Below are 15,596 nucleotides of genomic sequence, written 5' to 3'. Positions count from 1 at the left end.
TGAGATGGTTGTGCCAGGTCGATCGGCGATCTCTGAATTTAAATCGGATTTTTGTCATGTGTGTTGTGAAATTAACGTCTATCCGAGAATCCTGGCGATGTTCGTTTAATTAAAGTGTGGTACAAACCTGTGTTTCCGCCGTGCGGCTCCGTGGAAGTTTGGGTAGAGGGATATTGTGCGTTCGGGCAGGAGCCGAGCGAGCCGCGAGTCACGGGTGTGCTGTATGAGATTTGCTCAGAGTGCCGGCGATAACTCGCCCACTCTCAGAGGAGGATGTGTGCCCAAATGCATTGTGGGTCATTTCGACTTTGCTGGATGTCGGACGTTCATGTCAGTATCTTGTCAGAATCTTCTTCTTCATGTCATGTCCTTCATCCTTCATCTTCTTGTCCTTCATCTTCATGTCAGAATTAGACATGAGTCATGAGCCATGTCAGAATAGTGGGCACCTGCGACATACATGCCATGCAATGTCACAAAAGGAATACGTTATTTAAAATGGATTTATATAAGGGGAAGAAACGATTTCTAAACTAAATTCGATTTCTAGAATGATTTTCTAAACGCTAAAATAAACGATTTCAAGACAGAGTAATTAATTTCCGGTGACAAGTTCCAACAGGAAGTCTTGTCCATACAGTAAGTGAGGTACAGTGCGGAGTGGCGGCTGGAAGATGCATCGATGCATGTGTGTTGATCGATGCGCCGGACAAAGGGTTTGCTGGCGAGCGATGCTGGTAAGGTTAAGTTATTAAAATTCAATAATTTGAGCAGAAATGTCACGTTTTCAACAGAACGCTTATCCGAGGAAAGAGGAATATCGAGGTTTCAACTGTCGGTATGTGGTGTGGCTTGTGCCAAGGTGTGGGCGCGAGGAGGTGTGTTGATGAAGCGTTGTGCGAACGAGGAGGGATGTGCGAAAGGTGTGCACCAGGTAGAGAGGTGCTGCATTGTAAAGCACGCCTCGTACGGACGTTCCTGGGCGGATTGTGACGATTGTTGGATTCGTAGAAGTTAGCATTATGCTATGTAGAGCCACATTAATGGTCATTTGTCCATTGTCGCCGGACTTGCATTACTTGTGGGATAATAAAGCGCTGGTTACCCCAATTTGAAGTTTGACCTTTCGAAGTTTATTTGACCTTTGTTCGAGATATGTAAGGGTAAGAGGTCAGAGGCAATTCACTAACCTTGGAAGAACGACAGGCGGAGTCAGTCTACAGGGTGTTGCTTTAACGACAGGATATAGAACTTAAATCTGGAGAGAATATCGGGACATATATTGTTGGATAAAACTGAAATCATGTACGTAATTAATGAACAGAGAATATCGAGTTCTGTTTGTCGTTGTAATTGTCGTTGAGGTCCCGATTCAGGGGTCTCAAGAAATAAACAGACTTCCGGTGCCGACCGGAAGCGTCAGGTACAGTACGCTTGAGTTTAATTTAACCGGGCCGAGCACAGTGACGTGCGTGATCGAGCAATGGGGATAGTCATGGTCAGTGAAATGCAGTGAAATGCAGTGAACATGCCCGATTTGGCTTTGCGAGGCTCCGGATAGAAATTGGCATTTCGATGCTGTGGATTATATTGTGCCTGCCCGGAAAGGTGATGTCCTGTGCTGGGGCTGGCGACATGCCTCTGTTATTTGTCTGTCTGTCGGTCTGATTGTAAGTCTTTGGTACTGGGAGGGCTAATTGAGTGCTTAGGCGTCATTGTTCCATGGAGGCAGGAGCTGTGAGTCACAAAATGTAAACGGGAACTTTGTGTAACTTTGCACCGGATCCACAAACAGAGAGATGGACAGGACAACAATGGAGTTTATATGGACGGGTTTGGGGCAGGTTCAATCTGACGATTACAGAGGGCTTTGTTCTGTTCACGAAACATGTAAAATTCATGGAGTTGAAGTGGTTTGCAAGAAGGCAGCAGAGTCAGTACTGGGATGCAACCTCGTCCAGGGGTTTTGGTCCAGCCTGCAAGGAGTCCAGGGGCTTGTTTCAGGGCTGGGTCACCAAAAATGGGATGCTGTGCCCATCTGGATGTAAAATTATCCATCAAGGACGGGGAATAATGTGCAGTGTGACTGATTGGAGGTAATAAGGATTTGTGTCGATTTCTTGATTCGAGTTGATCTGGAAACAAAGACAGATGGGATTAATGTGTATATCAGGAACATTTTGGAAAAGAAATATGGATATATGACATTACTAAAATATAACCAAGCAATTGAGAGTTCTTGGGTTAATGGGATATAAATAAATGCATCTACAAGTTGATGGTTTATAAAAATTTAGTTCTGGATGATACTTAAACGATGAACAATGTTGGCAATATACAAAGAATGTGACTTGTTTTTTGGGGGGAAAACATGTGGTTTAAAATTGGTTGGCTAAGTTTTAAAGATGGAGATGTTTCGCAGAACTCTTATGATTATTTATATGAGTGGTGGACTATTCCATGGCGAAGCAATTTTCAGTTTATTGAAAGTTGGATTTTGTAAAATAATGGTTTAATATAACCACAGTAGAAAATAATATACAGATTTGGGACATTTTGTAAACTTTCGAATAATGAGAAGATTCATAAAATTCATTTTATTTATTTCATGGAAAATATTTGGGTTGCAAGTGGAGAAGCATGGTATGGTATAAAAATAAAGAGGGAGTATCCAGGAAAAGGATGTTCAAGTGAACTTTGTGCTGTGAAAAGAATGTCGAGTTAATGGAAGTGTTTTGTTCGATTAATTTTGTTCAATTTGTGTTCAAATGACCATCGATGTTGGGGGCAAAGTTATGGGTGGATTTGGTGAGTGGTTTTGGGGCAAACGAAGATTAATTTAGATTTATCATAGTTAAGTTCGAGGAAGTTGATTTGAAGCCAGAATTTTATTTGGATGCCAGAAAGGAGAAAGGAGATGCTGAAAGCCAGAAAGGAGATGCTGTTGTCTACTCTGAATGACAGGTGGTGGTATCCAGGGCGCTGAGGAGTTTTGTTCACGTTGTAAAGTTTGTTTATTTATTTGTTTATTTAGTTTGTTTATTGTAGAGAAGAGTGCTTTTGGGATTCCGGAGCCAGAGTGGATAATTTGAGGGTAGTAGGTGGAGTAGAGGACATCTTTGCAGTGCTGTAGGTGGTCCTTGTAGGCTTGGGGGTGAACTAATTTGGGTTTAATAGGCACAAGCTGGTCTAAACAGGGTGAGGAGGATGGTGTGATTGATGATGTCAAAGGAGGCGTTGAGGTGAGGAGGATGAAAATGTTGAGGTTGCCGGCATCAGAGGAGAGAAAAGGTCGCTGGTGATTTTGAGGAGAGCAGTTTCAGTACTGTGGCTGGAGCAGAATCCGGATTGGGATGTTTCATACAGGTTATTGGCAGAGTGGTGATGTTTGAGTTGAGTGGCCACAGCACGTTCCAAAACTTTTGACAGAAAGGGAAGGTTGGAGATGAGTCTGAAGTTATTTAGGGTGTCAGGGTTTAGTCCAGGGTTTTTCCAGAATGGGGGTGAAGTTTCACGAGTTTTTGGGGAAATCGGTATGTGAAGCTGGATTAAGTTGGAACTGCTTGATGAGCCATGGAGATGGATTGGGTTTTGTTGTTGGTTGTCTGGGAGTTCGGTTGTTGCATTGCCAAAGGTTTCTGTGTGGTGGACACACTCGTTGGCTGTTGTCTTGTGTGACGTGGAGGGAGATGTATGTGGCTGCGTGTGGCTGCCTGGAATCGGGAAGGCGGCTACAGTGGTTGATATTGGTTGTGGATTGTCCGGGGTGCTTCGATTTGCATAGGGGGTGAAGATTGGGATATTACATTATTTTAAGTAAGTATTGGCATGAGTAATTACATAAGTAATTATGAGTTATTATGAGTATTAGTTATGAGTAAGTGATTATTACCTTCGCAAAAGCGGAAGGTTATGTTTTGATCGCTGTGTATTTGTATGTCTGTGTGTGTGTGTATGTGTATGTTATTCGCATAACTCAAAAAGTATTCAACCGATTCGCATGAAATTTGGTGGGATGATAGGTTATTATCCGGGAACCATTTGATTAGATTTTGGAATCGATCGGGTCAAAGGTCAAGGTCAAGGTCAAGAAAAGGTCATGGATGTGATTACAATATCAAATTTTTGGCGGGATAGAATGGTTTAATTTGAAACAAATCTTCCCGCATGACAACGTAGGTGTGGCTTTGCTACACAGATCTTGTAGTCTTTTATTTTGGCAACAAAAGTAGCTGCGGCGAAGGTATGCGCTCTACCGAGTGCCCGTTCTAGTTTTAGTAAAGTTACATGTTTCGCTGTGTTGTGGATCTGGGGACAAGCTAGTTTGATGGGTACCCTGGGGTCTTCGGCGTGTCTATGTGTTTGGCTGTCTGTTACACCGGACTCTTGAATGGGTTTTCATGAGACGAATTTCAGACATAACAGTGAGAATCTATTTTGAGCGAATCACAGTGGGTGAGGAAAACATTGTGTGTGACCAGACACCAGAACTGACCAGAATTGAAATTGGAAGTAGACTAGGTTATTTCTATTATTTGTTTATTCGTGAAAATAAATAAATAATAGGGGGAGGTTAATGGAGGTTAATGGTGGTTTGTTTGTGTTAATGGAGGTTAATGGTGGTTTGTTTGTGTTAATGGAGGTTAATGGTGGTTTGTTTGTGTTAATTCTAGTTGAAACTCTCGCTGAAGTAATTTTCGTTTATTTTTATTTTTTGATTCGATTTGAGAGTTGAGATGATTGATTTTTTATTAATTTTATAATTTTATTTTTATTGATGTTGGAAACAGGTAATGGGATGCTGAGAGAAGGATTGAATTTAATTTGAATTGGACTGGATTAAATGGGATTGAATTTAAAATTGAATATTGGATAAAATTGGATCCACTTGAAAAAAGTGGATTAGGAAATTGGAGAAAAGGTGTTCTATGAAACAATGAATTGAATGAATTGAATCTATGAATTGGAGACCTGTAGACCAGGTGTTCGTGGAGCACTTCACCTGCAAGAACGCCTTGGAACCAAGGTGGAAGGGACCAGTCCAGGTGTTGCTGACTACACCAACGGCAGTCTTTTGCGAGGGCAAGACTTCGTGGATCCACGCCACGCACTGTAAGTTGGCCATACAAGCACCAGACACTACACCACAGCAACCACAGTAAGGATGGGCCTAATCATAGGTACAATACTATTGATAGCGACAGCAGCTAGGGGAAACTCCGATTCCAATAGATGCGAAAACGAAACCCGACACCTCACCGTAACATGGGGACAAAGAGTATCACTACCATGTTTCGAACAGAAAGCCCTGCACACAAATTGGGTGAACATAAATTGGCTAGCACTGTCGGCAGGGCCTGGACGCGTTGGCATGGTACTACAAAAGCAACGAGAGTTCCGGGAAGACGGGCAAGCTAGCATTAAGACCTTGGCCCAACCAGGATACCAATGGGGAACCCCTGATTTTAAGCTACAAACACGCACACGCCTAGGGAAAGACATGACCATGCAGGTCCGGTGCAGCGTCTGGACCCCTGGCGCGGCCGGTGGCGAAAAGAACTACATACCATGCATCGAATACATACTCACGCCACAACCCCAGAATAAGGCCCCAAAGAAGGGTGAAAACACATATTGGAAAGTGGCCAGGGAAGTGGCAACAATTCAAAATAGGACACACTGCTGGTCGTGCATGCGCTTTCCCCAAGCAGGCACCACAGGAATACACATGATAGTGCTACCCTCGTCCCTCAATGACCTCTGCTCACAACCTATCGATTCCCCATGTTTAGTCACCACGCTGGAAAGAGAAGGGGTTGACAACGGCAAGAGTTGCAATCGACAATTTAATTATCGCCCGTCAATGATTGCCCATGTGGCCGAGAGGCCTGCCCCCGTCTGGGTCAAACCACAGAAAGGGACGGTCTGCCTCCAGGGTTCCGGCCACTTGCGTATGGGAGAATCAGAATGCGCCTACACTCTCCCCGGGAAGCTGGGACAAGGGAGCTCGGGGATTACATTACGAATAGTACTGCAAGATAAACACAACCACAACATAACGGCTATAACATTCTCTAGGGGGGTTAGTAGGATTAATGGGGTGGTAAAGGGACTCCAGTGCTTATCCACCCACCTGGTCCCACCCCATGGGACAATGTTTATATGCGGCGACAAGGCTTACCCCTATTTACCAAATAATTGGGGGGGCACATGTTATCTGGGTTCAGTCCTTCCTGACGTTGAGATACTGGATGAGCTAGACCCAAAGTCCTTGGACAGGCGTTATAAGAGGTCAGTCATGAACGAAGATGGAACCACTAAACTACACGGGAGTCTATGGGAAAAGGTGTTTGGTTTCTTCTTCCCAGGAGCGGGCACAGTCATGGATAGTTTCCGGATAGACAAATTGGCTTTGGCCCTAGAAAAGGTGGCAAACGACACCGCTACGGCTCATGACATACTATTGGATCGATCGGATCGCGCGCGAAAATTCTTATACATTTAGCTGGCTCACTGACTGGTTCCAGGGATGGACGGGCACCATAGTGAAGTGGTTATTGACCGCACTGGCTGTGATAATCGGGGTAGTAATTTGGGGGGCACTAATGAAATCTCTAGTCCTCCTCTGTATAAGAAAGTATTTTACAGGATGGAAAGTGAAGAAGCCGCCGACAACGACTATGGCTCTGACCACAGAGGCCGTCGACCTGAACGGGTCCTTCAACAAGGCAGTTGCGACCGGCGCTCCAGAAAATTGCATTGAATTTTGTAATGACTGTGATACTTGTGCGGATCCCATGTGGGAACTGGCTGCTGCCTGTAACGGTGTATGTGATGACTGTGATACTTGTGCTATAAACCCCTTGCGTGTACTGGCTAACGCTGCTTATGTATTACAAGCTGACAGCTGCACGCCCCCTTCCGACCCAACTATGGATCTGATTGCGACACTGGGTCTGGCGGTCGAGGGACCCGACGCGGATGTCCTAGACCCGCAAGCCGACCAGGCGCCCATGGGAGACTTTGACATAAAGGAAGTCCCTCTCTTTTCTTCCAAATGTTTTAAGTTCAAATGCTTCAAGTGAATCGGATTTTTACGCTCTGTACCCTGATCAGGAAATTGAGACACAAGATACTGACGACATTTTGTATTCCCCAGAACAGCAGCACGTGAGGGACCTCATGGGCATGATCGTTGATTAACTTCGAAGATCTGCAAGGACTGGGTCTGCAAAGGGTGGGGGGAGCAAGTTCCGCAGGGGAGGTGGTGGCCCTCTGGCGGAGCAGAACCTCATCTGGACCAGACACCTTCGTTGTGGATCCGAAACGTTAATGGACTTTCATGTTCTGAGCCCTCAGGCTCCGAGCACGCACCACACGACACGCTCGCCAAATGCACGGGCGAGGCGCTTTGGGCGCACGATATGCCCTTGGGAGATACCCGCATTACACAATTATTTTTCAATAAAGCCCGATGTGGCACGTTGTCTCTTAAGATACTTTGTCTCGACGAGACAAGAGGAAGGAATGTCAAGTTGTAGATTTGTTATTGCCTAAAGTTCAGTTATAGACGTTGGTTGCTAATGTGTTATGATTTAAATGTTGTTTAAAAATGCTATTTTCATAAAGTTAATAAAGGGTTTTTGCTTCGTTTTAGTTTTGGATGAGGAAAGGCTCGCTTCGGTCGTGCTGGACAAATTGTATACGTGTGCTTTTTCGAGGCTAGATAAGGCCGGTCGTAAAACCACGCCCACATGCGCGTGATTTTGCGTAACGCTAGTAGAATGTTTAGATTGCAGACATAAACCTATCGTTAACCATATATATTTTGTATTAATCACAGCGACGCATGACTCTGTATAAACATGCTTTGAATTACTCATGTAAACAAACCCATAAAATATATGGGTTTGTTTGGCCAAGCATGCACTCTTCTCTCTGTGAGTTACATTTCTGTTTTCTCGGAGCCCAGAGAAACATTTGGTCCGAATGATAAGGAAGGGCTGACTCCCCCGAATGACAGCGGATGACGGTGGGGGCTAGGGATAACGGTGGAAGGGACTCTCGCCAGTCGCTTTGTCCTCTCGGAGATTTTCTGATAATCGTATTCATATATAAGTGAATGAGAATCAATGTGTTTCCAGGAAGGCTTGACTTGGCATGAAGCTGGTTCTTGCTGTAGATGTCTTGTCTCCTCCGGATCTGTATAAGTTGGTTTTAATAAAAAGCTGCGTCATTCAGGCTATTTGTGGACTTCCTTTCCAAACGAAGAGCTGCTTCTTCACACATATATATATATATATATATATATATATATATATATTGTTGCGAATATGGAATTTGGCCTCCATATCCGCTTGTAAATATTCCCCTATTTTCTCCAATACTCCCCAACTTTCCCCAATCCCCCATTCCCTAGTCCCATTGCATGTAAATAACAATCAGTAGAGCCGACCTTCCCCTTATTCCCCCATTAAATGTCGTGCCCAGGTCCACCGCACCACACGTAGCCAACTTTCGGACATCTTCCTAGTTATTCTTAATCTATGTCAGTTAAGGCCTCGTTTCCATTAATTATGACTCTTCGTTGCACCAGAATGTGATTATATGGCATCAGTAGTGAGTTTAGGACCTTTCCCATACCTCCTCCCATCTTCTTCCCCAAACAACAACAATAACAACAACTACAACAACAATTACAACTACAACTACGACTACAACAACAGAGGGGCGGGGAGTGTGCGTCCTCACACCGGCTCGGTTACCCGCCATGACCATACGCTCCACGGCGTTACCCCGAAGGGGCTGGCTGTCAGCTCCTCGTCAGGGGCGGAGCCAGTAACCCCCCCACGCACCCAATGAGAAGCAACGTGCCGATTCCACGAGGCGGAGCTAACGAGCCGAGGGCGTGTCACTCCCCGCCGGATATACGCGGCCCCGCGCCGGATGTGACGTCAGATGCGCCCCCAGCCTGGAGAGAGAAGTCGTCACCCCTCGAGCGCTGCAATACCTCCACCGCATCTCTTAAACTGGACCGTACGTGATCCTGCCCTGAGCCCAGGTGCACCTGGAGCGATCGCTACCCGCCTGTCCTTTGCATCAAACCCCGTGTGAGTGAGCCTTGTCCCGTTTATCTGTCGTCTGTTGGGGTTAATATAAGTGTGTTTAAGTGCCCACCTTCCTATGTTTCCCTCTTGTCCCTGTAATCTAAACCTTCCGCATTATTGTAATAACAACCTTTGAGAACCGTATCCCTGGTGTCGTGTCGTATTAATTCCAGCCGTGTGTCTTCTTTTTCCTTCATTGGTCTTGCATAGCGCGATTAGTCAACGTTCGGGCACAATCGGGTAACTTGTGCAGACGTGGTCATACCATAAAACCGCTCGGTAAATAACATCCAAGCCACGTCTGTAACAATTGGTGTCGAGGAGTGGAATTCGAACCCGGGACTAAATTAGTTAGGCCCAAATTTTGGGAGGGAAAATCGAGCCGGAGCGCGTACGGCGCTCGACCGAATCGATTCGGAGCGCGTTTCCCGCGCGAAATTATAACGGCGAAATTTGAATTTGTTTTACGAAAATAAAAAATAAAAACCGAATTTTGAAAGTCGCGCTATGGCGGATCAAGACAGCTGGGGTCCGGTAAAGGAGAGTGAGGTAGGGTCGATCCAGGACCAAAATGAGGGACAGGAGGAGAGCGAAGCAGTGAGGGCGGCAGGTTCGCAAAATAGCGCCGTCACGCACGAAGAAGCGGGCGCGCAAAATGGCGCCTCGCTGGTCACCGTGCCCGCGACCGAAGTAGCGCCGCTGGGAAGATTGGAACTTTTTTTTATACAAATGACGGCCCTTATGGAAAAGAATAGTGAGCGATTGGAAAACCAAATGGGGGTAATGGGGAACCGGATGGATGCTCAGAGTGAGCAATTGGGAGTAATGAGGGACGAAGCGAGGGGTACTGGTGAGGGGTTAGACAAGAAATTTGGGAAGTTAGACAATAATTTTGAGGGGTTAGACAACGGGATAAAAGAAGTGAAAAATGGGTTAACGGGGGTAGAAAACAGAATGGCCGCTCAAGAGAATCAGATAGAGGGAGTGAAAAATGGGTTAACGGGGGTAGAAAACAGAATGGCTGCCCAGGAGAATCAGATAGAGGGAGTGAAAAATGGGTTAGAGGGGTTAGAAAACAGTATGGAAGGCAAATTGAGGGACATGAGGGACCAAGCGGAAAGGGAAGTTAAACAAATGGAGCAGCAGATAGAGGGGGTCAGAATGGGGGTAGAAACCAAACTGGATGCTCACAGGGAGGAAATGGAGCAGATGAGGGTGGCATCTGGGCAGGAGATGCAAGTGATGGGAGAGGAGATCAGAAGAGGAGTGAGTGAGGAGGTCGGAGGAGTGCGCGAGGAGGTGAGGCACTGTAAGGAGCGCATGGAGAAAGAGGTGAGAAAGGGGACTGTAAAATTGCAAGGTGGTATAGAGGAGTTGACGCTGGGAGTAGAACAACTGACAGTGGGACAAAAGGAGTTGGGGGACCAGGTAAAGAAGAACACAGCGGTAATAGAGGGTTTAAAATCGACACAGAAGGAGATGAAAAAGGACGTAGGGGTAATTAAAAAAGAGTGTCAGACGGTACATGAGGACCTGACGAGGAAAATGGACAAGGTGGTAGAGGTAATGGAGGTTAAAGAGCGGGAGGTGCGGGAGCACATAGAAAAAAATAAAGTGGAGTTAGAGGAAGAACTTAAAGGGGCGCACGAAGAGATGAAGGAGATGAAGCAAAAATTAGAAGAAGTGGAAGAAGGGGTGAGCGAAATTAAAAAGCGACGGAGAGAGGATAAGAAAGAGATAAAAGAGGAGGTAAAAGAATTGGTCCAGAGTCTGTGTTCGGATCGTGATGATGTGCTCATTAACCGGATGAGGGATTCGCAGGTGATGGAGGAGAAGCGAAGAGAAAGAGGACCCGGTGTAAGTGGTGACCAATATGGTCGTGCGTATGATGCGCCAGGTGATTTAATAAGCTTGGGGGTCGAGATAGACCCGGATGTTCGTGAGAGGCCAAGAGTGAGGTGTATGGCTGGTCCGGAGGGTATGGAACGAGAGGTGCGAGGTGTGGGTGAGCAAGGTTGTGGTGGTATGGAATGGGTAGCGGGTTGCGGAGGTGTGACCCATGCATCGACACCAACAGGGGTAGTTGTTGGAGGGACCGGGGAGGCACGAGAGCCCCTTGGGGGTAATGTACTGTGGGGGCCCGGCCGGTTCGGCCCCGCGCTGACCCCGCAAGGGGCGACGCACGGGGTCCGGCCGGCGGGCAACGACTCGCATACGAGGTGGTCCCACAAGGTCCCACTCGCGCCGTATGACGGCAAGAGTGATCTACGCGCGTACCTGGCGCAGTTCGACTGTGTGTGTAAGGGTAACGGTTGGGGTGAGGACGAAGGTGGAGTACACCTGGTGGCCGCATTGCGCGGCGCGGCGGCGGAGGTGCTGACGGCATTACCAGCGGGTGCTCTCACCCTGCCAGCCCTCCGCGACGCCCTAATTAATCGATTTGGAATAGAACAGCAGAGCGAGCTTGTTAAAGCTCAGCTCGCGCTGCGAAAGCGCAAGCCCCAGGAAGCCATCGGGGAACTTGCCCACGACATTCGCCGCGCAGTGGGGATCGCACATGCTAGCATGGCAGCGGATTCCCGGGAAAGCCTGGCGCTGGACCATTTTATCCAGGCCCTCCCGGATATTGAGCTCCGGCAACAGCTCGCCATGTGGCGCCCGCAGACTCTGAGCCAGGCGGCTGACGCTGCGGCCCGTTGGGAAGCAGCGAGGCCCCTGGCCCGGGGGGGGCGAGCGTCTCGCAATGGCGGTCCGCCAGATGGGACCCCCGATGGAGGGCGGACCCCTTAGGGGGCCCGCCCCCGACGTGGGTCCTGACCTGGCGGGCATGGTCCGGAGGCTGGTGGACCAGCGCCTGGCAGGACCTGGACCATGGCAGGCGGCCCCGGAGGTGGCCCGCGGTGGACCACGAGCGGGTAATCCAATTCGGACCTACAGGGGGGGGAATTTGGAATTCCGGAGGCAAGCACCTTACCAGGTGAGGTGCTATACCTGCAACCGCCTGGGTCACCTGGCGCGGCACTGTCGAAACGCGTGCCGGGATGATCCCCGGCAGTTGAGGTCCTCAACTCCGCCCAGGGGGGAGCGGGTTAGCCGACCCCAGACACCCCCCCGCCAGACCCCGGGAAACTAGAAGGTGTCGGGCACGTAGGGCGGTGTTCGGCAGCAGAGGATGGAGGAGAGCCCTCATTGACGCGACAGGTCATTTATTGTGGCCAAATTGGAACCGGTAGCCTGACAATTAGATGCAAAATTGCCGGCGTGGGGGTAGACGCCGTAGTGGACACAGGAGCTAGCGCCACGATCATCAGCCCTGTGGTCCTTGATTCGAGTGCAGGTGGCTGGGATAAGATCCAGCGCCTGCAAAATTATAGTTTGCAGCTTGCTACCGGGGTAACGGCCCCGATCATAGGGCGTGGTTCTGTGACCCTCAAGTTAGGGTCGGTAAGGAGGGAGATAGATGTTTGGGTGGCGGAGGTGTGCGACCCATGTTTAATAGGGTTGGACCTGTTGACTGCCAGCGGTTGTAAAATCGACTTGTGCCGGGGGATCCTGCAGGTGGGAGTAGAAGAGCTGCCGTTAGGGGGAGTGAGCACGGCCGAGAGAGCGGAGCTGGAGGCTTCCGAGGCCGTGACCATCCCCCCAAGGGCCGAGGCGATAGTGCCGGCCCGATGGGCAGCTCGCCCAACATGGCAGGAGTCCTGCGGCCTGGTCGAACCGGTGGCAGCGCAGTCCATACCGGGTTTAATCGTGGGCCGCACCCTTGTAAAAACGAACGGACCGGTAGTGGCCGTCCGAGTAATAAATATGAGTACAGAACCACGCACTATAGTAAGGGGCACGAGGGTAGCTGGCTGCACCCCCGTTGAGGAAGTCGCGACAGTGAGGGGCGAGAACGTCCAGCCGAGCCGACCCCGGGGGGAGCCTTCAATGACAAGTAGGAATTGGCCCGATCCCATTTGCGAGATGGTAAATCGTAGCAGCGTAGAGTTGGGAGGTACCCAGAGGGAGGCCTTACACAAACTGGTTGGGTCCCATTTGGACCTCTTCTCCTTGTCCACCGAGGATATTGGACGTACGGGCCTGGTGAAACATCAGATCCACACCGGTGAGGCCCGGCCTATTCGTCAGGCCGCCCGACGGCTCCCTTGGAGCAAGAGGGCGGAAGCTGATGAGCAGGTTGCAAAAATGCTCGACGCAGGTGTGATCGAGCCCTCGGGAAGTCCTTGGATGTCACCTGTTGTGCTGGTCAAAAAGAAGGATGGGACCACGCGGTTCTGCGTGGACTATCGCCAGCTAAACAACGTGACACTCAAGGACTCATATCCCCTGCCAAGGATTGATGACACCCTCGATGCCGTTGCGGGCTCAAATTGGTTCACAACTTTGGACCTCAAGAGTGGGTATTGGCAGGTGGAGATGGATAGGGCAGGGAAGGAGAAAACGGCATTTTCCACAGGTAAGGGACTGTATCAGTTTACTGTGATGCCGTTTGGTTTGTGTAACGCCCCCGCCACCTTTGAGAGATTGATGGAGCATGTACTAGGCGGCATGCCATGGCAATCATGCCTGGTGTACCTGGATGACGTCCTGGTACATGCCCAAACGTTCCCCCAGGCACTAGCTAATTTGGACCAGGTGTTCGGGTGCCTCAGACAGGCAGGGTTGAAGCTGAACCCGAGTAAGTGCACTTTGTTTGCAAGAGAGGTGGCCTATCTAGGTCACGTGATTGGCCGCGAGGGGGTAAAAACAGACCCAGACAAAATTAAAGCGGTAGAGGAGTGGCCCGCACCACGTACCATCAAAGAGGTGCGGGGATTTTTGGGACTCTGCTCCTACTACCGGCGCTTTGTGGCGAAATTTGCGGAGTTGGCCCGTCCCCTCCACCGGCTTACGGAGAAGGGGACGCGATTTAATTGGACACGGGAGTGCCACGAGGCCTTCCAAAAATTGAAGGGGTGTCTAACATCCGCACCCCTTCTAGCTTACCCCACTAGTGACGGGACATTTACCCTGGACACGGATGCGAGCCAGGAAGGATTGGGCGCAGTTTTGTCTCAGACACAGGAGGGCGTGGAGAGAGTGATTGGTTATTATAGTCGGGCCTTAAGTAGGCCCGAGAGAAATTATTGCGTCACTCGCAAAGAGTTATTGGCTATGCTGGCTGCCATGAACCATTTCCACCCGTACTTGTACGGGCGGAAATTTTTGGTTAGAACTGACCATTCCTCCTTGCAATGGCTCCTTCGGTTCAAGGAACCGGAGGGCCAAATTGCAAGGTGGTTGGAAAAGTTGCAGCAGTACGATTTTGATGTGGCCCATAGGGCCGGGAAGGCCCATGGTAATGCGGACGCACTCTCTCGGCGTCCTTGTCTGGGGGAAAACTGTAAATTTTGTGCGAGACACGAGGAGAGGGAGCAATTGGGCGATTCCGCCCCGATTCTCGTCGTCCGGGCAACCCGGGTGAGAGGGCCAATTTTGCCACTAACCGCGGACGAGGAATTTGGAGAGTTGGATTGGAGCACGGCCCAGCAGGAGGATCCTGTTCTGGGGCCGGTGTTCCAATGGGGCAAATTGGGGCAAAGACCAAAGGGGGAAGAGGTCACCCCCCTCGGGGCACAAACAAAGGCATATTGGGCTCAGTGGCAGACCCTGGAATTGAAAGGCAACATCTTGTATCGCAAGTGGGTGGAGGTTCCCTCTGATCGAACTTCCTGGCTGGTGATAGTCCCTGACAAATTCAAGAACGTCATATTGCAACAGGTGCATGGTACCCGCTCCGGCGGCCATTTGGGCAGGACAAAGACAATATCTCGGGTCCGCCGGAGGTTCTATTGGGTGAATATGGGGCGCGACATACAGGACTGGTGTCGGAGATGCGACGCCTGTTCTGCCAAAAAGGGACCAGCACGGAGGATGAGGGCCCCCCTTCAATTACATCAGGTGGGGGCCCCCCTTGAGCGGGTGGCTATGGATATTCTAGGACCGCTGCCCCGCACCCGCCAAGGTAATAAGTATATCCTCGTTGTAATGGACTATTTCACCAAGTGGCCGGAGGCCTACGCCCTCCCCAACCAAGAAGCAGGGGTGGTAGCGCAGGCCTTCGTGGAAGGATTTGTGTGCCGGCATGGGATTCCACAGGAGTTGCACACCGACCAGGGACGAAATTTTGAGAGCAAATTGCTAAAAGATGTGTGCAGTCTCCTGTCAATTCGGAAAACCAGAACAACGCCTTTAAGACCTCAATCTGACGGGATGGTGGAAAGATTCAATCGAACTCTAATCCAACAACTGGCACTGTTCACCACCACCCGTCAGGATGACTGGGACGAACATCTCCCTTACTTGCTCATGGCCTACCGAACCAGCCAGCACGGGGCCACCGCATGCAGTCCAGCGTTGCTTATGTATGGGCGGGAGTTACGGGCTCCCGCCGACTTGCTATGCGGTCCCGTGCCAGACACAGTGGTTAACCCGCCGAGGGAGGGG

This window comes from Myxine glutinosa, chromosome 7 (genome assembly GCF_964187855.1).
Source record: "Myxine glutinosa chromosome 7, kmMyxGlut1.1, whole genome shotgun sequence".
NCBI classification, from domain to species: domain Eukaryota; kingdom Metazoa; phylum Chordata; class Myxini; order Myxiniformes; family Myxinidae; genus Myxine; species Myxine glutinosa.
This window is presented reverse-complemented; position numbering follows the sequence as displayed.